Source organism: Panulirus ornatus, chromosome 3 (assembly GCF_036320965.1).
Source record: "Panulirus ornatus isolate Po-2019 chromosome 3, ASM3632096v1, whole genome shotgun sequence".
In the NCBI taxonomy this organism is placed as follows: domain Eukaryota; kingdom Metazoa; phylum Arthropoda; class Malacostraca; order Decapoda; family Palinuridae; genus Panulirus; species Panulirus ornatus.
The window spans coordinates 41466770-41490518 of NC_092226.1; the positions used below are offsets into that span (position 1 = coordinate 41466770).

At 41.1% G+C, this 23749-nt stretch overlaps 1 protein-coding gene across 1 annotated transcript in view; it reads left to right on the forward strand.

The window, feature by feature from the left end:
- LOC139762455 (glutathione hydrolase 7-like) overlaps positions 1-23749 on the forward strand; it is a 302740-nt gene that overhangs the window by 188041 nt on the left and 90950 nt on the right. Inside the window, exon 9 of the mRNA XM_071687364.1 lies at positions 13289-13454. The gene's annotated coding sequence lies outside the window, so the exon portion shown is untranslated. The remainder of the gene's footprint in view (positions 1-13288; positions 13455-23749) is intronic.

Below are 23749 nucleotides of genomic sequence, written 5' to 3' on the forward strand. Positions count from 1 at the left end.
GCAGTCATGTGTGATTGAAGTATTTCAGATGTACGAGAAATACAATTAAAGGTTGCAGAATTAGTAGTTGGTTGCATGGGTCAATGCATGGAGAAGAAAGAGATTAGAAATGCTTTTGAAGAGAAGAAAAAGGAATATAGTAGATTACTTGAAAGGAATGTACTGGTTGAAGTTTAGCAGAGGAGGAAGGAAGAATATAAGATGTGTAAGTGGAATGTTAAGAAGCTGGTAGAGGAAAGCAAAGAAAGAGAAGAAGATTTTGGAAGAAAATTTAGGAAAAATAAGAAATTGCAGTGGAAGATGAAAAAGGGAAGGGGTGGTACGAGTGGAAATTGTAATGTGAGAAGTAGGGAAAGGGAGTTACTGAATCAGGAAGTTGGAAAAAGTATTTTGAAGAACTGATGAATGTGGGAGGTGATGCAGCAGCTGTCACATGCTTGGATTTGGAGGATGGAAGAAAGAGGTACAAGTGCAAGGGTCTGTGGCAAAAAGAGAGGTAAAAAGGGCAATGATGAGGCTGAAGGAAGGAAAGGCACCTGGAGTGTAGGGGATTGCAGCTGAATTGCTGAAGTATGGAAGAGAAAGTGTGATAAGAGTGGATGCATCCAACATGTACTTTAGCATGGAAACAGAAGGTAGTGCCTGAGGAATGCGTGAAAGCTATTACTGTTCCTTTATTTAAGGGAGAAGGTGCTAAGGATATATTTAGCATTGATAGAGGAATAAATGTTAAGTATACTCAGAAAAGTGTATGCAAGAATATTGATTGATAGTGATGAAAGTGACAGAATGTAGAATAAGTAAATGCAAAGGGTTTTAGGAAAGGTAGGGGATATGTGGATCAGATTTTTGTGGTAAAGATGACTTTGGAAAAGTATTTGGTGAAAGATGTATGCAGCTTTTATGGTTCTGGAGAAAGCGTATGATAAGTCTTGTACATAAGAGCAAATACATGTGTAAGAATGGATTAAGAGTTGAGCAAAAAATTCGGTATACATGCAGGTGTTTGACAGGGGTGTGTGGTGTCTTTGTTGCTTTTTAATGTGTATATGGATTGAATGATGAGACATTAAAGCAAAACTAGGGAAAGAGTGTGCAGAGATGGAGTGTGGTGGCAAGATATGGTTGATGGTGACAAGCCTCTGCAGATGATACTGTGTTGTTTGCTTAGAGTGAAGAGGAGTTGCAGAGGATTGTATTGTAAGTGTGTTTTATGTGTGTAAGTGAAGGCAATTGAAGCTGAGTGCAAGTAAAAGTAAAGTAATGGTTTTTAAAAGGAAACAGAGTAAAAGTATATATTTTGCGAAACATATAGAACGAAAGAAGAAAGTGTACTGATCTGTGTTTTGGATATGTAGGGAGAAATAGTGGAAGTAGGAGAATTTAAGTATTTAGATGTCATGGGCAAGTTTGGTGATATAGAAGGAGAGATAAGGGAGAGAGCAGTATAGAGTAGAAGAGTTATAGGGTCTCTTAATAGAATAATGAATGATAAATGTGTAAGAATGAAAGTGAAGAGAGTATTAAGGGACAGCATAAGAACTGTGGTATGGCAGAGGATGCAAAGGGAATGAATTGTGGGGTGATAGAGTAGGTGAGATGTAATGATTGTAAGTGGTTTGGGCATGTGGAAAGAATGCAAGACTTGTTTACAAGGACAGTGTATGATGATACAGTGAAAAGGTTTGGTGTGAGAGGAAGACCACTTGTGACACAAGAAAGTAGAGTGGAAGAATACTGGAGGGAGAGAAATGATGAAAGAATGCGTGGAGAAGCGTATGCGAGGGAGGCATGTAAAGACAGGGATAAGTGGAGATTCTTTTGGCTTTGCCATTACCTTGATGGGAGTTCTGGATGGAGTGGGTATCAGAGATATAGATAGAATAGAATAGATAAATTGACTCCACCATCTTCACTGGTACAGTTGCTGGCAAAACCCTTAGTACACCCTTTTACTTTTTGATTGAAATCAGTTCTATGGACAAATTGAAGTTTTTGCTGTAAGTGTACATTAAATCTAAATTTCTCATTATGACAGATCTACCTTCTTAGCATTAGTTACCCCTATTGAATACATTATAGATACACTAAGTATCACATGTGCAGGTTCAGGAGCTTCTTATGGTCCTGTTCATCAACTTGGAGCACATTCTGTTAGGGTTCTTTACTCTTGGCAGATGAAAGATTTTCTGTACCAGGTTTGACTCCACATTTAGTGCATTCATTGATGATGTTTAGTGCTTTCAGGTTGATTGCAGATGTCGGGTGCTCAGTAGATAGTTGCCAGTCTTTATTGTCATATCAGGGATTTTGGGTCAAGCTGAAGAAATGCGAACCAGGAGTCACAGTTAACCAAGTCAGGAAGTGTTTTTGAGAGAATGACTGCATGGAAATTTAGGCTTCCCAAATTTCATTCCAGAGCATTCTCATGGTAAGGACAATTCATTGTCTGGTTTGATTGCTAGGAGACTGTTAGCAAGTGCATGACATTCTTTTGGTGCCACCTTGTTGCTGAAAAGTGCAAGTGGCACTGTCTCAGCAGACAGATACCAGAGATTTTGTCGAAATGCTCATATCACAGTCTTGGAGATGAACATGTGTGCAGCCTCATATTGCATCTGACATTGGAACAACTTTAAGTCGTGCCATGATGCATTCACAGAAGGCATGCAGGTCATCCACCAAGAGTCATTGATATCATGGCATTCAGAAAGGGAAGATTAAAGAAAGATGGAAGTTGAACCATCCCATATGTGTAGGCAGTTTTCCATGTTTATGTAAATAAAACTGCTGCAGTGCTGTGGTGAAAGCTTTGTAGGAGACAAAAGCTGGCAAGGAGGCAGAATTGGATAGTATTGCAGTGGATTTTATTAAAACAGGGGGTGACTGTGTTGTTGACTGGTTGGTAAGGATATTCAATGTATGTATGGTTCATGGTGAAGTGCCTGAGGATTGGCATAGTGCCATTGTACAAAGGCAAAGGGGATAAAGATTAGTGCCATTGTACAGAAGCAAAGGGGATAAAGATAAGTGTTCAAATTACAGAGGTATAAGTTTGTTGAGTATTTCTGGGAAATTATATAAAAGGGCATTCATTGAGAGGGTAAAGGCATGTATAGAGCATCAGATTTGGGAAGCTCAGTTTGGTTTCAGAAGTGGTAGAGGATGTGTGGATCAGGTGTTTGCTTTGAAGAATGTATGTGAGAAATACTTAAAACAGATGGATTTGTATGTAGCATTTATGTATTTTGAGAAGGCATATGATAGGGTTGATAGAGATGCTCAGTGGAAGGTATTAAGAGTATATAGTGTGGGAGGTAAGTTGCTAGAAGGTATTAAGAGTATATAGTGTGGGAGGTAAGTTGCTAGAAGCAGTGAAAAGTTTTTACCAAGGATGTAAGGCATGTGTTCGAATAGGAAGAGAGGAAAGTGATTGGTTCCCAGTGAATTTCGGTTTGCAGCAGGGGTGCATGATGTCTCCATGGCTGTTTAATTTGTTTATGTATGGGATTGTTAGAGAGGTAAATGCAAGAGTTTTGGAGAGAGGGGCAAGTATGCAGTATGTTGTAGATGAGAGGGCTTGGGATGTGAGTCACTTGTTGTTCGCTGATGATACAGCACTGTTGGCTGATTTGGATGAGAAACTGCAGAAGCAAGTGACTGAGTTTGGTAAAGTGTGTGAAAGAAGAAAGCTGAGAGTAAATGTGAATAAAAGCAAGGTTATTAGGTTCAGTAGGGTCGAGAGACAAGTAAATTAAGAGGTATGTTTGAGTGGAGAAAAGCTAGAGGAAGTGAAGTGTTTTAGATATCTGGGAGTGGATTTATCAGCGAATGGAACCATGGAAGTGGAAGTGAGTCACAGGGTGGGGGAGAGTGCAAAGGTTCTGGGAGCATTGAAGAATGTGTGGAAGGCGAGAACATTATCTCGGAGAGCAAAAATGGTTGTGTTTGAAGGAATAGTGGTTCCAACAATGTTATATGGTTGCGAGGCATAGGATAGAGATAGGGCTGTGCAGAGGAGGGTGGATGTGTTGGAAATGAAATGTTTGATGACAAGATGTGATGTGAGGTGATTTGATCGAGTAATTACTGAAAGGGTAAGAGAGATGTGTGATAATAAAAAGAGTGTGGTTGAGAGAGAAGAGGGTGTATTGAAATGTTTTGGTCACATGGAGAGAATGAGTGAGGAAGGATTGACAAAGAGGATATATGTGTCAGAGGTAGAGGGAACGAGGGAAGCAGGAGAGCAAATTGGAGGTGGTAGGATGGAGTGAAAAAGATTTTGAGTAATTGGGGCCTGAACATACAAGAGGGTGAAAGGCATGCAAGGAATAGAGTGAATTGGAATGATGTGGTATACCAGGGTTGATGTGCTGTCAGTGGATTGAACCAGGGCATGTGAAGCATCTGGGGTAAATCATGGAAAGTTTTATGGGGCCTGGATGTGAAAAGGGAGCTGTGGTTTTGGTGCATTACACATGACAGCTAGAGACCAAGTGTGAACAAATATGGCCTTTGTTGTCTTTTCCTAGCACTACCTCATGCACGCACGGAGGGAGGGGGTGCAATTTCATGTGTGGTGGGGTGGCAACAGGAATGGACGAATTCAAGTATGAATATGTACATGTATATATATGTATATGTCTGTGTATGTATAGGTATGTATATGTGCGTGTGTGGGTGTTTATGTATATACATATGTATGTGGGTGGGTTGGGCCATTCTTTTGTCTGTTTCCTTATGCTACCTCGCTAACTCAGAAGACAGCGACTAAGTATAATGATAAGAAAAAAAAGGTGCTGCAGATGTGAAATATTTTGCTCACAATTTGTGAGTATGGCACCTGTAAAACATTCCCAGCCTTTGAAAAATAGTCTTTGTAATGCTGATTATGTGGTCAAAGGGGAAAGTTGGAAACAAATGATTCTTAGAAAGAGATATAGGAGAAATATTGTGTTTTAGCATTATAGTTATCCCTGTGGATAGGGGAGAAAGAATATTTCCCACACATTCCTCACGTGTCATAGAAGGCGGCTAAAGGGGACAGGAGCGGGGGGCCACAAACCCTCCCCTCCTTGTATTTTAACTTTCTAAAAGGGGAAACAGAAGAAGGAGTCATGTGGGGAGTACCCATCCTCCTCGAAGGCTCAGATTGGGCTGTCTAAATGTGTGTGGATGTAACCAAGATGAGAAAAAAGGAGAGATAGGTAGTATGTTTGAGGAAAGGAACCTGGATGTTTTGGCTCTGAGTGAAACGAAGCTCAAGGGTAAAGGGGAAGAGTGGTTTGGGAATGTCTTGGGAGTAAAGTCAGGGGTTATTGAGAGGACAAGAGCAAGGGAAGGAGTGGTGGGAGTATGTGATAGAGTGTAAGAAAGTAAATTCTAGATTGATATGGGTAAAACTGAAATTTGATGGAGAGAGATGGGTGATTATTGGCGCATATGCACCTGGGCATGAGAAGAAAGATCATGAGAGGCAAGTGTTTTGGGAGCAGCTGAATGAGTGTGTTAGTGGTTTTGATGCACAAGACCGGTTATAGTGATGGGTGATTTGAATGCAAAGATGAGTAATGTGGCAGTTGAGGGAATAATTGGTATACATGGGGTATTCAGTGTTGTAAATAGAAATGGTGAAGAGCTTGTAGATTTATGTGCTGAAAAAGGACTGGTGATTGGGAATACCTGGTTTAAAAAGCGAGAAGTGGATCATAGGGTGGGGGAGGGGGCGAAAATTCTGGGAGCCTTGAAGAATGTGTGGAAGTCGAGAACATTATCTCGGAAAGCAAAAATGGGTATGTTTGAAGGAATAGTGGTTCCAACAATGTTGTATGGTTGCGAGGCGTGGGCTATGGATAGAGTTGTGCACAGGAGGATGGATGTGCTGGAAATGAGATGTTTGAGGACAATGTGTGGTGTGAGGTGGTTTGATCGAGTAAGTAACGTAAGGGTAAGAGAGATGTGTGGAAATAAAAAGAGCGTGGTTGAGAGAGCAGAAGAGGGTGTTTTGAAATGGTTTGGGCACATGGAGAGAATGAGTGAGGAAAGATTGACCAAGAGGATATATGTGTCGGAGGTGGAGGGAACGAGGAGAAGAGGGAGACCAAATTGGAGGTGGAAAGATGGAGTGAAAAAGATTTTGTGTGATCGGGGCCTGAACATGCAGGAGGGTGAAAGGAGGGCAAGGAATAGAGTGAATTGGAGCGATGTTGTATACCGGGGTTGACGTGCTGTCAGTGGATTGAATCAAGGCATGTGAAGCGTCTGGGGTAAACCATGGAAAGCTGAGTAGGTATGTATATTTGCGTGTGTGGACGTATGTATATACATGTGTATGGGGGCGGGTTGGGCCATTTCTTTCGTCTGTTTCCTTGCGCTACCTCGCAAACACGGGAGACAGCGAAAAAAAAAAAGTATGTAAGTAGGAGAGATGGCCAGAGAGCGTTATTGGCTTACGTGTTAATTGATAGGCGCGCAAAAGAGAGACTTTTGGATGTTAATGTGTTGAGAGGTGCAACTGGAGGGGTGTCTAATCATTATCATGTGGAGGCAAAGGTGAAGATTTGTAGAGGTTTTCAGAAAAGAAGAGAGAATGTTGGGGTGAAGAGAGTGGTGAGAGTAAGTGAGCTTGGGAAGGAGACGTGTGTGAGGAAGTACCAAGAGAGAGTACAGAATGGAAAAAGGTGAGAACAAAGGAGGTAAGGGGAGTGGGGGAGGAATGGGATGTATTTAGGGAAGCAGTGATGGCTTGCGCAAAAGATGCTTGTGGCATGAGAAGCGTGGGAGGTGGGTTGATTAGAAATTCTAGGGTAGTGAGTGGTGGGATGAGGAAGTAAGATTATTAGTGAAAGAGAAGAGAGAGACATTTGAATGATTTTTGCAGGGAAGAAATGCAAATGAGTGGGAGATGTATAAAAGAAAGAGGCAGTAGGTCAAGAGAAAGGTGCAAGAGGTGAAAAAGAGGGCAAATGAGAGTTGGGGTGAGAGAGTATCATTAAATTTTAGGGAGAATAAAAAGATGTTTTGGAAGGAGGTAAATAAAGTGCGTAAGACAAGGGAGCAAATGGGAACTTCAGTGAAGGGGGCTAATGGGGAGGTGATAACAAGTAGTGGTGATGTGAGAAGGAGATGGAGTGAGTATTTTAAAGGTTTGTTGAATGTGTTTGATGATAGAGTGGCAGATATTGGGTGTTTTGGTCGAGGTGGTGTGCAAAGTGAGAGGGTTAGGGAAAATTATTTGGTAAACAGAGAAGAGGTAGTAAAAGCTTTGCGAAAGATGAAAGCCGGCAAGGCAGCAGGTTTGGATGGTATTGCAGTGGAATCTATTAAAAAAGGGGGTGACTGTATTGTTGACTGGTTGGTAAGGTTATTTAACGTATGTATGATTCATGGAGAGGTGACTGAGAATTGGCAGAATGCTTGCATAGTGCCAATGTACAAAGGCAAAGGGGATAAGAGTAAGTGCTCAAATTACAGAGGTATAAGTTTGTTGAGTATTCCTGGTAAAATATATGGGAGGGTATTGATTGAGAGGGTGAAGGCATGTACAGAGCAGTGTGGTTTCAGAAGTGGTAGAGGATGTGTGGATCAAGTGTTTGCTTTGAAGAATGTATGTGAGAGATACTTAGAAAAGCAAATGGATTTGTATGTAGTATTTATGGATCTGGAGAAGGCATATGATAGAGTTGATTTAGATGCTCTGTGGAAGGTATTAAGTATATATGGTGTGGGAGGCAAGTTGTTAGAAGCAGTGAAAAGTTTTTATCGAGGATGTAAGGCATGTGTACGTGTAGGAAGAGAGGAAAGTGATTGGTTCTCAGTGAATGTAGGTTTGCGGCAGGGGTGTGTGATGTCTCCATGGTTGTTTAATTTGTTTATGGATGGGGTTGTTAGGGAGATGAATGCAAGAGTTTTGGAAAGAGGGGCAAGTATGCAGTCTGTTGTGGATGAGAGAGCTTGGGAAGTGAGTCAGTTGTTGTTTGCTGATGATACAGCGCTGGTGGCTGATTCATGTGAGAAACTGCAGAAGCTGGTGACTGAGTTTGGTAAATTGTGTGAAAGAAGAAAGTTAAGAGTAAATGTGAATAAGAGCAAGGTTATTAGGTACAGTAGGGTTGAGAGTCAACTCAATTGGGAGGTAAGTTTGAATGGAGAAAAACTGGAGGAAATAAAGTGTTTTAGATATCTGGGAGTGGATCTGGCAGCGGATGGAACCATGGAAGCGGAAGTGAATCATAGGGTGGGGGAGGGGGAGAAATTCTGGGAGCCTTGAAGAATGTTTGGAAGTTGAGAACATTATTTCGGAAAGCAAAAATGGGTATGTTTGAAGGAATAGTGGTTCCAACAATGTTGTATGGTTGCGAGGCGTGGGCTATGGATAGAGTTGTGCGCAGGAGGGTGGATGTGCTGGAAATGAGATGTTTGAGGACAATATGTGGTGTGAGGTGGTTTGACCGAGCAAGTAATGTAAGGGTAAGAGAGATGTGTGGAAATAAAAAGAGTGTGGTCGAGAGAGCAGGAGAGGGTGTTTTGAAATGGTTTGGTCACATGGAGAGAATGAGTGAGGAAAGATTGATCAAGAGGATATATGTGTCAGAGGTGGAGGGAACAAGGAGAAGTGGGAGACCAAATTGGAGGTGGAAAGATGGAGTGAAAAAGATTTTGAGTGATTGGGGCCTGAACATGCAGGAGGGTGAAAGGCGTGCAAGGAATAGAGTGAATTGGAAAGATGTGGTATACCGGGGTCGACGTGCTGTCAATGGATTGAACCAGGTCATGTGAAGCGTGTGGGGTAAACCATGGAAAGTTCTGTGGGGCCTGGATGTGGAAAGGGAGCTGTGGTTTCGGTGCATTATTACATGACAGCTAGAGACTGAGTGTGAACGAATGGAGCCTTTGTTGTCTTTTCCTAGCACTACCTCGCACACATGAGGGGGGAGGGCGTTGTTATTCCATGTGTGATGAGGTGGCGATGGGAATAGATAAAGGCAGACAGTATGAATTATGCACATGTGTATATATGTACATGTCTGTGTGTGTATATATATGTGTACATTGAGAAGTATAGGTATGTATATTTGCGTGTGTGGACGTGTATGTATATACATGTGTATGTGGGTGGGTTGGGCCATTCTTTTGTCTGTTTCCTTGCACTACCTCGCTAACACGGGAGACAGCGACAAAGCAAAATAAATAAATAAAATAATAGCATTATAGTTATTGCTTTCCCATTCTAAGATGCTGTATACATCCCAATTGAGAGAGGAAATATAGTCAGTATGACAAAGAATGAATATTGAAGGAAAGAGGGGAGGAAAAGTGAGTTGAAGTTGGTATAGTAGAATCATCAACATAAGATTGAATAGAGCCAGAAGTAGGAGAATGAAGCTCATGTATTGAGAGCAAAAAGAGAGTTAGCAATAAGACAGAACTCTAAGGTAGATCACTGTAGGAGAGGAAATTCACCTGATTAATGACTACTGCTTTGGAACATCGAGGAAACTATCCGTTTGAGAAGAGCGAGAAGCCATCAAACCAGAGGAAGGGGGTTTAAAAGCACAGACTCATGCCACACTATGTCAGATGCTTTGTGATGTTGAGGCCTATGACAAAAGTTTCAATGAAATCATTGTAAGTGGAGGACCAGAGGTGAAACACATAGAAGAGAAGATTACCAGTAGACCTTACACTACAAAATCCATATTGGTGAGCTAGCTGAAGGAAATAGGATGGTAATTGTTTGAAAATGTGAGAGTTGGGAGAATTTCAAAGACTTTGAAGATAGCAGAAGTGAAAGTAGTGGGGCAGTAGTTGGAGGGTGTAAAGTGATCTCCTTTGTTAGGGATGTGTTGCATCAAGGCATGCTTCCAAGCAGAGGTTAAAGTATAGGGTCTTAGACAGATGTAAAATAGGTGAGCAAGGACTGATGCTAGTTCAGAGGTGCACTCCCATAGAACACAAGGAGGTATGCCATCTGAGCTATAACTTTATCCACCTGAAGTGGAAAAGTGTATGGAAGATCCTGTGCAAGGAGATAGCGTAGATGGCGTAGGTTGAGTGAGAGGAAATGGGGGCAGAGGATTAGAAGCTGAATCATCCAAAGTTGAGTTAGAGGAATATAAGATACCATAATGAGCAGCATTATCAGTTGGAGAGTTAGCAATATATTGATCAGGTTGGAAAAGAGGAGGAAAGGTTGAATTACAGAAGTTGTTGGAGATGCTTTTGGTTAAGGATCAGAGAGATTTGTCAGTAGAGGTCAGATCACTATTCATTTTTTTACAAGACTGCACCTAGCACATTGAAGGACAGCTGTGCAATGAGTCTGAGTAGAAATGAAAGTAGATTGGGTTTCAGGGGAGGAGAAGAGTTTCATGGCTCAGTACACACCATCCCAAATGCAACAAGCATCAGATAAGGAGCAAAAGAACCATGGTTGATGAAAAGAAGATTTTGAAGAGGATGGGATGTAGGAGTCCATCCAGCCAAGTTATCCTCTGTTATGCATTCAGCACAATGAGGCATCACAACTAAAGAAACAATACACTTCTCAAGGAATTTCAGTAAAGAAACTGTATAAGGATAACCTTTGAGCTTTTCTAAAATGCCAAAGTTGGGGCTTCAAGAGGTATAAAGGATGGGCAAGCCGAGTTGGAATTTATTGAAATAAAATTGCAGTTAGAGGACCCTAAGGGGGCAGAAATGGTATATGAATCATGGGAGGGTTTATAAGAAAAAATGAAGTCATGTGTTAAGAAGAGTGGTCATGATTGTTGGGAACTCAGGTAGTGTGTATAATTGTTTGTTCCAGGTTGTTTTGAGGAGCAAAAATAAGACCTTCCCTGCAGGAGATTTTTACATTCATATCTCTTGCATAGAGGATCCCAGCACATGCTTGTGAAGAGAGCAGAGCTTTGTGGCAAGAAGTTAGAAAGTCAAAAGAGTTGCATGTAGTTGTAGGAATGGGAAAAGTAAACGAAACACAAAAGCAGGGTACTAAAGTTTAGAGAAATTTTGAGCCAGATGACATCAAGTTTAGGAAACTCAAGGTCATGAGGCATACATATGATTTTGTACTATGGTAGGCACAAACTCCACCCTTGGAGCAGAAACACTGATAGAGGTTAGTTGAAGATCTGATAGTGCAAAGGAGAAGCAGCGTTGGACATCTGAATTTCAGAGGAGAGAAAAAGACCAGAGGAAGAGGTAAACAGGTGGTGTGCGTGCAGTAGAGAGATGGTTAGAAATGTTTGTGAATGTTGCTAAAATGGACAGGAAAAAGAACCTGGTTTAGGAGCTGTAGTTATGGAAGTGGGATGAATCCCAGTCGCATGATAGCAGTCAAGTGGGCGCTGGAATCCACTCAGCCCTTCTCAACCTGTAATGCCATTCTCAATGGAAAATTATTTGATAATTGTACTGCTATAATTTTGATGTACTGAGAAGTAATAATGAAAAAGAGAAAATAAAATGAACATATGTGTGAGTTATGTATAATCAATGTTTTTATGGGAAAAGAGGGTGAGGGATTGGGGTTAATGCCAGCAATCAACACGTGGTTCAGGAAAGGGTTTCTAAGAAAGATGGCAATCTGGTGCTGAAAGGTGTTGTGTAACAAATGTCACATGGGTGGCTCACTGTGGTGCTGCCACTATCCTTACTGAAACCCTGGCATCCCAATCTTACACAACCAGCCAGCCAGACTCCCAGCTCACCACCTCCAGCAGCCAGACTCGCCATGCGTTACATTTTGCACACCAATACTAGACATGGTTCCCTGTGATCACTGGACCATTCTGATAATGCTTTACTCCCTTTCCTGAGAATCTCAAGTGTAATCTCATCCACTTTGGCCACTTTAACACACTATATCTCTTGTGCAAGGCTATCACTACATCCCGTCTTTTCACTCTACCATTTACTAGGACTCTCACTCTGAATACCACCTTATCCCAAACATACCACATCTTTCATTGTATCATATGACATGTTGAACTGTTCTTTAAAGGACTTGCACCACCTCTCTCTCTTCTCTTTACCTCTTACCACTTTCTTATCTGTCCATCTCAATATTGTTCTCATTTGTTCTTTGGTTTTCCTGACACTCTTCACCTTCCAAAACATTTTCTTATTTTCTGAAGTTTATTGATGCTCTTTCACCCCATCTCTCATTTACCCTATTTTTCAGCTTTCTTACCTTCCTTTTGATCTGTTGCCGCTCTTTTAACCTCCTGCCACTTTCTCATGTACATTACCCTTACCCAATCACATGCACTCCTTCCCTTAAGATCTTTGTTATTAGCTATTTAACTTCCAGCATTCATTACGTTTTCTCGTAAGTATTGCATCCCTGAACAGTACTTACACACTTTCACTCCTCTACATTTTTCAGTACTTCATACTTCATTGATTGATATTTTCATGTCATTATTTCCTTTATTCATCTGTCTTCTTCACGTCTTTAACTCCATATCCCTATTCCTGTTTTTAGAAAATCCATGAGCATTTACACTTAAGATCATTATTCATGCAATGCATAGATGAAATAAAAGTACTGGATGAATGATTAGCCAGTATTGCGTGTATTCCATTGGCACAGTGGGAAAAGGTGGATGTGTTGGAAATCATATGTCTGAGGACAATATATGATGTAAGTTGGGATCATCGTGTAGGGAATGACAGTGTAAGAGAAAGTTGTTGTAGTTTGTGCAGCCTTTTTGAGAGAACTGATCAAGGTTTCCTCAAATGGCTCAGACATCCAAGGAGGTTGGGCAAAGAAAGAATGATGGTGAGGATCTGTGTGTCTGAAGTGAGGAATGAAAAAGAGAGAGGGGGACCAAGTAAAAGGAAGGATGGAATTTAAGAGGTTTTAGGGCATTAGGGCCTGAGCATTCAGGGGGATTAGAACTGTCCATTGAATAGTATGAATTAGAATGATGTGGCATATGGGAGAAGTGTTGTTAGTGGGCTGGGCCAGGGCTTGGCTCTGGGTGGAAGGCTTTGGTTTCAGTTCACTGTATATTGTAGCAGGGGAGTGGATGTATGCAATAAGACCATTGTTTGTTTATTCATGACACTACCTTGCTAAGTTGGGAAAAGCTTTTGTGTACTCAGAAAAAATAGAAACATGATTTCAGTGGTGATGTTGGGGGGATTGTGTATGGTAAACTATGATGATATAGTACATGTTCCAGAAATCTCAAATTTCCTCATTTATCAAATTCTTTTTGTAAATTTGTTGAATTATATGTGCAAAATGTATAATAATGGTATGCTCATTTTGTCTTTCTAGTGGACTTGGGACATATTTTGGCTCACGTGTGATGACCAAGCATGGGATCCTATTCAACAACCACCTTGCCAATTTATTATCTCATGACCTTCAGGATGAGACTCATCAATCTCGTGCTCGGCCCATCACTACATACACCCCTGTAATTATTACTGACACCAGACAGGTGAGTTGTATTAATACTGTAGCAATAAATGTTAATCCTTAGATGCAGGTTGCCTATATGTAAAGACTCCAGTGCATTGCTGGGAATCTTCATGTAAAGTACTATGTTTTGTGGGATATGTTTAAAATCTCACCAATGTTTTGACAATGGTTGCTAAAATTTAGCCTTGGTCATTGAATGTTTCCCAGGTCACTATATAAATACTTTCTTCAGAAAATACATGTTTACATGATTGTGAATGTGTCCGTATATGTGAATATGTAATGTATGTAGATTTGTAAATAGTATCCATAGCCAGAGGTTGAACCATTATGTGACATTCATTTTTTTTCATTCATTTCAAGCTAGAAGTTTCAGTTTTCTAAATTGTTTCTTACATTTTTCATATGTATATATATGTATGTGTGTGTGTGTGTATATGTGCGTGTGTATGTGTATGTGTGTGTATGTGTATATGTATATATATATATGTATATTTTTTTTTTTTTTTAAACTATTCGCCATTTCCCGCGTTAGCGAGGTAGCGTTAAGAACAGAGAACTGGGCCATTGAGGGAATATCCTCACCTGGCCCCCTTCTCTGTTCCTTCTTTTGGAAAAAAAAAAAAAAAAAATTGAGAGGGGAGGATTTCCAGCCCCCCGCTCCCTTCCCTTTTAGTCGCCTTCCACGACACGCAGGGAATACGTGGGAAGTATTCTTTCTCCCCTATCCCCAGGGATAATATATGTATATATATATATGTATATTATCCCTGGGGATAGGGGTGAAAGAATACTTCCCACGTATTCCTCGCGTGTCGTAGAAAGCGACTAGAGGGGACGGGAGCAGGGGGCCAGAAATCCTCCCCTCCTTGTATTAACTTTCTAAAATAGGAAACAGAAGAAGGAGTCACGCGGGGAGTGCTCATCCTCCTCGAAGGCTCAGAGTGGGGTGCCTAAATGTGTGTGGATGTAACCAAGATGTGAAAAAAGGAGAGATAGGTAGTATGTTTGAGGAAAGGAACCTGGATGTTTTGGCTCTGAGTGAAACGAAGCTCAAAGGTAAAGGGGAAGAGTGGTTTGGGAATGTCTGGGGAGTAAAGTCAGGGGTTATTGAGAGGACAAGAGCAAGGGAAGGAGTAGCAATACTCCTGAAACAGGAGTTGTGGGAGTATGTGATAGAGTGTAAGAAAGTAAATTCTCGATTAATATGGGTAAAACTGAAAGTTGATGGAGAGAGGTGGGTGATTATTGGTGCTTATGCACCTGGGCATGAGAAGAAAGATCATGAGAGGCAAGTGTTTTGGGAGCAGCTGAATGAGTGTGTTAGTGGTTTTGATGCACGAGACCGGGTTATAGTGATGGGTGATTTGAATGCAAAGGTGAGTAATGTGGCAGTTGAGGGAATAATTGGTATACATGGGGTGTTCAGTGTTGTAAATGGAAATGGTGAAGAGCTTGTAGATTTATGTGCTGAAAAAGGACTGATGATTGGGAATTCCTGGTTTAAAAAGCGAGATATACATAAGTATACTTATGTAAGTAGGAGAGATGGCCAGAGAGCGTTATTGGATTACGTGTTAATTGACAGGCGTGCGAAAGAGAGACTTTTGGATGTTAATGTGCTGAGAGGTGCAACTGGAGGGATGTCTGATCATTATCTTGTGGAGGCTAAGGTGAAGATTTGTATGGGTTTTCAGAAAAGAAGAGTGAATGTTGGGGTGAAGAGGGTGGTGAGAGTAAGTGAGCTTGAGAAGGAGACCTGTGTGAGGAAGTACCAGGAGAGACTGAGTACAGAATGGAAAAAGGTGAGAACAATGGAAGTAAGGGGAGTGGGGGAGGAATGGGATGTATTTAGGGAATCAGTGATGGATTGCACAAAAGATGCTTGTGGCATGAGAAGAGTGGGAGGTGGGTTGATTAGAAAGGGTAGTGAGTGGTGGGATGAAGAAGTAAGAGTATTAGTGAAAGAGAAGAGAGAGGCATTTGGACGATTTTTGCAGGGAAAAAATGCAATTGAGTGGGAGATGTATAAAAGAAAGAGACAGGAGGTCAAGAGAAAGGTGCAAGAGGTGAAAAAAAGGGCAAATGAGAGTTGGGGTGAGAGGGTATCATTAAATTTTAGGGAGAATAAAAAGATGTTCTGGAAGGAGGTAAATAAAGTGCGTAAGACAAGGGAGCAAATGGGAACTTCAGTGAAGGGCGCAAATGGGGAGGTGATAACAAGTAGTGGTGATGTGAGAAGGAGATGGAGTGAGTATTTCGAAGGTTTGTTGAATGTGTTTGATGATAGAGTGGCAGATATAGGGTGTTTGGGTCGAGGTGGTGTGCAAAGTGAGAGGGTTAGGGAAAATGATTTGGTAAACAGAGAAGAGGTAGTGAAAGCTTTGCGTAAGATGAAAGCCGGCAAGGCAGCAGGTTTGGATGGTATTGCAGTGGAATTTATTAAAAAAGGGGGTGACTGTATTGTTGACTGGTTGGTAAGGTTATTTAATGTATGTATGACTCATGGTGAGGTGCCTGAGGATTGGCGGAATGCGTGCATAGTGCCATTGTACAAAGGCAAAGGGGATAAGAGTGAGTGCTCAAATTACAGAGGTATAAGTTTGTTGAGTATTCCTGGTAAATTATATGGGAGGGTATTGATTGAGAGGGTGAAGGCATGTACAGAGCATCAGATTGGGGAAGAGCAGTGTGGTTTCAGAAGTGGTAGAGGATGTGTGGATCAGGTGTTTGCTTTGAAGAATATATGTGAGAAATACCTAGAAAAGCAAATGGATTTGTATGTAGCATTTATGGATCTTGAGAAGGCATATGATAGAGTTGATAGAGATGCTCTGTGGAAGGTATTAAGAATATATGGTGTGGGAGGAAAGTTGTTAGAAGCAGTGAAAAGTTTTTATCGAGGATGTAAGGCATGTGTACGTGTAGGAAGAGAGGAAAGTGATTGGTTCTCAGTGAATGTAGGTTTGCGGCAGGGGTGTGTGATGTCTCCATGGTTGTTTAATTTGTTTATGGATGGGGTTGTTAGGGAGGTAAATGCAAGAGTTTTGGAAAGAGGGGCAAGTATGAAGTCTGTTGGGGATGAGAGAGCTTGGGAAGTGAGTCAGTTGTTGTTCGCTGATGATACAGCACTGGTGGCTGATTCATGTGAGAAACTGCAGAAGCTGGTGACTGAGTTTGGTAAAGTGTGTGGAAGAAGAAAGTTAAGAGTAAATGTGAATAAGAGCAAGGTTATTAGGTACAGTAGGGTTGAGGGTCAAGTCAATTGGGAGGTGAGTTTGAATGGAGAAAAACTGGAGGAAGTGAAGTGTTTTAGATATCTGGGAGTGGATCTGGCAGCGGATGGAACCATGGAAGCGGAAGTGGATCATAGGGTGGGGGAGGGGGCGAAAATTCTGGGGGCCTTGAAGAATGTGTGGAAGTCGAGAACATTATCTCGGAAAGCAAAAATGGGTATGTTTGAAGGAATAGTGGTTCCAACAATGTTGTATGGTTGCGAGGCGTGGGCTCTGGATAGAGTTGTGCGCAGGAGGATGGATGTGCTGGAAATGAGATGTTTGAGGACAATGTGTGGTGTGAGGTGGTTTGATCGAGTGAGTAACGTAAGGGTAAGAGAGATGTGTGGAAATAAAAAGAGCGTGGTTGAGAGAGCAGAAGAGGGTGTTTTGAAGTGGTTTGGGCACATGGAGAGAATGAGTGAGGAAAGATTGACCAAGAGGATATATGTGTCGGAGGTGGAGGGAACGAGGAGAAGAGGGAGACCAAATTGGAGGTGGAAAGATGGAGTGAAAAAGATTTTGTGTGATCGGGGCCTGAACATGCAGGAGGGTGAAAGGAGGGCAAGGAATAGAATGAATTGGAGCGATGTGGTATACCGGGGCTGACGTGCTGTCAGTGGATTGAATCAAGGCATGTGAAGCGTCTGGGGTAAACCATGGAAAGCTGTGTAGGTATGTATATTTGCGTGTGTGGACGTATGTATATACATGTGTATGGGGGGAGGGTTGGGCCATTTCTTTCGTCTGTTTCCTTGCGCTACCTCGCAAACGCGGGAGACAGCGACAAAGTATAAAAAAAAAAAAAAAAAAAGATAGTAATGTATCTTTTAAGTGAATTTGCATTACTCTGCTATATAAGTTTAGTCAGCTTACTATGTATCTTTTACATTTGCATATATTTCTTTCAAAAATGGTGATGTGTCCTTGGTGAACTTACAGGACTCTCACTCCCCACTCTGCTTATTCCCAGCCATATAACATCCACACCATTAATCGTTTGCCATACACCACATTCCTTCACCCTTCTCTGCCACCTTAACTTGGCTAAACTACTGGTATAATGATCATGTTATCTTTCTTGTTTGTGTACATCTTTTACTTTTACATGGGAAGCAGAAAATTTGAAGACTACTTTTTTGGCCATTTCAAGGCAGCAGCTTAGGAAGTCACTGAGGGTTTAAGGGTTTGTAGTACAGGTACACCACTGATTTTCTGGCACTCTTGGTTTCAAAGCCTTGCCGGATGAACCATTTTGCCAGACCAACTGTGGTCACATAATAATAATTCATCAACACACTTCTGACCCACTAATTATACATCTCCCATGTGTCTAAAGTATGCCATGTGTCTAAAGTATTCGTCTACATTATACTCCTGCTCAGGACTGAGGTGCTCGTCAGCTATGAGTTTTGCAAATTTGTCCACATACTCAGCAGCTCCTTCATGGTTTGCAGACCTCTTTTCTCCGCACACTTTATTCATGGAAATTCCATGAAGCTTCTTGAATCTTTGAAATCATCCTTCACAATAGTCACACTCATGTTGTAATTTAAGTTCTTTATTGAACAACTTAGCGTGGTCCATTATCATGCTACCTGACAAGTTCACTTCAGTACTTCCATGCTGTCGAAACCATTTCATCATCACTTGATCGTGCTCAGTATTCTTACCATCTTTCATAGTTTTTTAATCATCATTTGCTTCTTGGAATTTCTGTCTGCATAGAATTTCAATATTTTCTCCCTTTGCTTCTTTATATCATAAACAGTTGATGAACCATTACTGTAGATGCCACACAGCTTATGCACCAAAACACCACAGTCCATTTTTTCAACAGTTCTACTTTATGTTGGATCAATATGGACTGGTGTTTACGTTTGACACCACGACTGACACTCTCATATGTCTTAGAAGCCATGGCTAGGGTTAGATTTAAACAAAATAAACTGAGAATATCACAGAATTGTGGTATCACCACCAGCAAGTGCATTGTAAAGAATGTAAATAAGCAAGCCCTACAGACAATGCCATCTGTGGCCACCCAGTAAACTAGTCTGATGGCCTCGGTAATTTCAAGTTCCCTCACGTAATTTTCCTGATTAAAGGAGGTTCTGAACCATCAGTTACCGGAAATTCGGTGTACCTGTATTTATTCTAATGAGCATTTTCATGATTGTAAATCCCTCATTTGCCCTCATCAAGGCCCATGGCCAGAATATAGTGTTAAGGTAAGTAAGGTGGTTAGACAATTAATACCGGAAAGAACAGAAAAGAGGTAATTAACTTTCTCCTAAAGGCACCTTTATGAGAAGGCAACTTAATTACCTTCAGCTTCTGTTCACTATTAAGCAGATATTGCTGAACTAGAGTTGTCCATAGCCAATGTATTGCGATCTTCTGGTGACCAGTAGCTGTATTGACCAACTTACTTCATTACATTGCTTGAATAATTGCACATGATAATATTAAGATAAAAAATCCCAGGATAGTGGTATCATTCTTTCTTGTAAAAAACAAAAAAAAATTTAGTTACAGTCACAGAGAATAGTCCACGTCAAGGCCAGGCCTTAAAGTAAAGTATAGAAAGTATGGTTACAAAGCATGGGCTATAGATAGGGTTTTACTGAGGAAGATGTTTGTGTTAGAAATTATATGTTTAAGGACAATACATGGTGTGAGGTGATTTGATCATGTAAGTAATGAAAGGGGAAGAGAGATGTGTTGTAATAAAAATAGTATGGTTGAGTGAGCAGAAGAGGGTGTGGTGAAATAGTTTGGATATATGGAGAGAATGAGTGAGGAAAGATTGACAAAGAGTATATATGTGTCAGAGGTGGAGGGAACAAGGAGAAGCAGGAGACCAAAGTGGAGGTGGAAGGATGGGGTGAAAAAGATTTTGAACAATCGGTGCCTGAACATGCAGGAGGGTGAAAGGTGTGCAAGTAGAGTGAAATGGAATGATGTGGTATTCTGGGGTCAACATATTGTCAGTGGATTGAACCAGGGCATGTGAAACATTTGCTGCAAACCATGGAAATGTCTGTGGGGCCTGGATGTGGGTAGGGAGTTGTGGTTCCGTTGCATAACACATGACAGCTAGAGACTGAGTATGAATGAATGTGGCCTTTTATGTCTGATTTCATGGCACTTCCTCGCTGACACAGGCAGTGTGGCACTGGGAATGGATGAATGCAAGTGAATTAGAATATGTGCATGTGTATATATGTATATGTATGTACGTGTATGGGCGTGTATGTGTATATGAGTGGATGGGTCTTTCTTTGTCAGTTTTCTGGCACTATCTTGCTGACTTGGGAAATGGTGATCTGGTATGATGAGTCAATAAATAATAGAAAGGATTATGAAAGGAAAAATGAAGAGATGAGGAAAATTATTTGTACATTTTAGAGGAAGTGAAAACATGTCTTTCAAATTTGTGCCTGGTTATAGTTACTGGGAAAGATATGAGAAGGCAAAGGGTTCCAAAGCTTCAAAATGTAGGGAAAGAATCAGTTATCAAAATGGCCCACCCTTGAGTTACTGATGGCCACACAGTAATTATGTGATACAGCAGCTTGCTGAGTATTGCATAGTCCTGCTAGTGATTAGGGTACACAAGCAGACTGCTTTCAGGAGCAAAAACCAAAGTAATACCTACAGAAGTGAACCAACAGTGTGACATAGGGCAAGCAGGTCAAATTCTGAAATTAGCATGGCAGATGTTAGGAAGTACTTCAGACGAGGACAAATTGATCCTTTGTATTAATGGAGCAGGTATTCTGAAGAAAAGAAAAAAGAAACTAGGGTACTAGTTTCTTAGAGGTAGACTTAGCTATTTCAGTAATGTGAGGTTTCCAAGACAGAGTGGATGCTGCAGTAAAACCAAGAATGTTCATTAGGTCAAGAGGTGAAATTACAGAACTGTCAAAAGAGAGACAAGAGTTGTGAGGAGTTTTCAGTAGAGAGATAGGTAGGAACTGGGTCTTGGAGGCATTAAACTTAGCTAAATTTCTTCTATTCCTTTGAGCTATCCTGTCTGAATTTGAGTTTATTGAGAAAGTTGTGTCGAGATGAGATGCAGATCGAGTGAGAGAAGAATGAACAGCATTGAAGGATGTTGAGTCATCAGCACACAAATGCACTTGGTTATTTGTGTAAGAGAAAGTCTGTGATAAAAAGGAGAGAAGCATAATCCTTTTAAGAATACAGGGTGATTTTACAGGAAGAGAGGAAAGTGATTGGTTCTCAGTGAATGTAGGTTTGCGGCAGGGGTGTGTGATGTCTCCATGGTTGTTTAATTTGTTTATGGATGGGGTTGTTAGGGAGGTAAATGCAAGAGTTTTGGAAAGAGGGGCAAGTATGAAGTCTGTTGGGGATGAGAGAGCTTGGGAAGTGAGTCAGTTGTTGTTCGCTGATGATACAGCGCTGGTGGCTGATTCATGTGAGAAACTGCAGAAGCTGGTGACTGAGTTTGGTAAAGTGTGTGGAAGAAGAAAGTTAAGAGTAAATGTGAATAAGAGCAAGGTAATTAGGTACAGTAGGGTTGAGGGTCAAGTCAATTGGGAGGTGAGTTTGAATGGAGAAAAACTGGAGGAAGTGAAGTGTTTTAGATATCTGGGAGTGGATCTGGCAGCGGATGGAACCATGGAAGCGGAAGTGGATCATAGGGTGGGGGAGGGGGCGAAAATTCTGGGGGCCTTGAAGAATGTGTGGAAGTCGAGAACATTATCTCGGAAAGCAAAAATGGGTATGTTTGAAGGAATAGTGGTTCCAACAATGTTGTATGGTTGCGAGGCGTGGGCTATGGATAGAGTTGTGCGCAGGAGGATGGATGTGCTGGAAATGAGATGTTTGAGGACAATGTGTGGTGTGAGGTGGTTTGATCGAGTGAGTAACGTAAGGGTAAGAGAGATGTGTGGAAATAAAAAGAGTGTGGTTGAGAGAGCAGAAGAGGGTGTTTTGAAGTGGTTTGGGCACATGGAGAGGATGAGTGAGGAAAGATTGACCAAGAGGATATATGTGTCGGAGGTGGAGGGAACAAGGAGAAGAGGGAGACCAAATTGGAGGTGGAAAGATGGAGTGAAAAAGATTTTGTGTGATCGGGGCCTGAACATGCAGGAGGGTGAAAGGAGTGCAAGGAATAGAGTGAATTGGAGCGATGTGGTATACCGGGGTTGACGTGCTGTCAGTGGATTGAATCAAGGCATGTGAAGCGTCTGGGGTAAGCCATGGAAAGCTGTGTAGGTATGTATATTTGCGTGTGTGGACGTATGTATATACATGTGTATGGGGGTGGGTTGGGCCATTTCTTTCGTCTGTTTCCTTGCGCTACCTTGCAAACGCGGGAAACAGCGACAGAGTATAATAATATATAATAAGATTTACAGGTCATAAATATAGGTAAGTTTTACAAGAGTGCACTGACTGTATACTGGTATACTCTCATGTCCATGTGAAATTTTTTATTTTATTCATTTATTTATTTGTATATTTTATGAAAATTTTCTTTTATTGTGACTTACATGGTGTGTGGAAAACATATCCAAATCAAAGGACTTCTCAGGTGAAAGAAATAAACTGAGGGAAGGAGAGTATATGTTAATCAGGGCTCCACAGGTGTTTATAGACCTGAATCATAAAGGAAGGAAGGTTATACATAGAAAAAAGACAGAAGTAGTAGTATCTGCACATGAGGTGAAATTTCATTATGGCATTGAGTTTTGTTTGAGCCAAAACCTTTTAGTATTTTGTATGTCTTTTGTAGATATTTCAGTATTTTCTAAAGCCACTTCCCAATCCTATCTCAGTAGTGATGAAGCTATATTGCATGTCATCATGAAAATACTTTTGAGCATGTTATTAATGTCTTTACATGTCCTTACATCATCAACTTTTATTTTCCTTTGTGAATTCCGTAATCTGATTGTCTGCTATTTAACTGACAGTCTGCTTCTGACAGATTTATGGAAAAGTTTTGTATATTCACTTGCCTTATCCACATTCCTTTTAGAATTTCTCTGTTCCCCTTTTCCTATCCTGCTGTACTCATTCCTTGCATAACTTGCATAAACTGGCTAGCTGAAGGGTTGCCTTTATCTTTGCCATTGCACATCTCTAAGCTCCCTTGACTTTTGACATATTTGATTAAACCATTCTTTATTTTTGTGGCTAGTAGTACGTACACATATTCTCACTTCTACATTTTACATTTCACATCATTTTTCACATTAATATCCTGGTTTCTTGGCTACTGAACTTCATGTTTCAATGTATGTTACTTTAGGAATTGTAAAATTCTGTATAGTTTTCATATGATAGAGTTGATAGAGATGCTCTGTGGAAGGTATTAAGAATATATGGTGTGGGAGGAAAGTTGTTAGAAGCAGTGAAAAGTTTTTATCGAGGATGTAAGGCATGTGTACGTGTAGGAAGAGAGGAAAGTGATTGGTTCTCAGTGAATGTAGGTTTGCGGCAGGGGTGTGTGATGTCTCCATGGTTGTTTAATTTGTTTATGGATGGGGTTGTTAGGGAGGTAAATGCAAGAGTTTTGGAAAGAGGGGCAAGTATGAAGTCTGTTGGGGATGAGAGAGCTTGGGAAGTGAGTCAGTTGTTGTTCGCTGATGATACAGCGCTGGTGGCTGATTCATGTGAGAAACTGCAGAAGCTGGTGACTGAGTTTGGTAAAGTGTGTGGAAGAAGAAAGTTAAGAGTAAATGTGAATAAGAGCAAGGTTATTAGGTACAGTAGGGTTGAGGGTCAAGTCAAATGGGAGGTGAGTTTGAATGGAGAAAAACTGGAGGAAGTGAAGTGTTTTAGATATCTGGGAGTGGATCTGGCAGCGGATGGAACCATGGAAGCGGAAGTGGATCATAGGGTGGGGGAGGGGGCGAAAATTCTGGGGGCCTTGAAGAATGTGTGGAAGTCGAGAACATTATCTCGGAAAGCAAAAATGGGTATGTTTGAAGGAATAGTGGTTCCAACAATGTTGTATGGTTGCGAGGCGTGGGCTCTGGATAGAGTTGTGCGCAGGAGGATG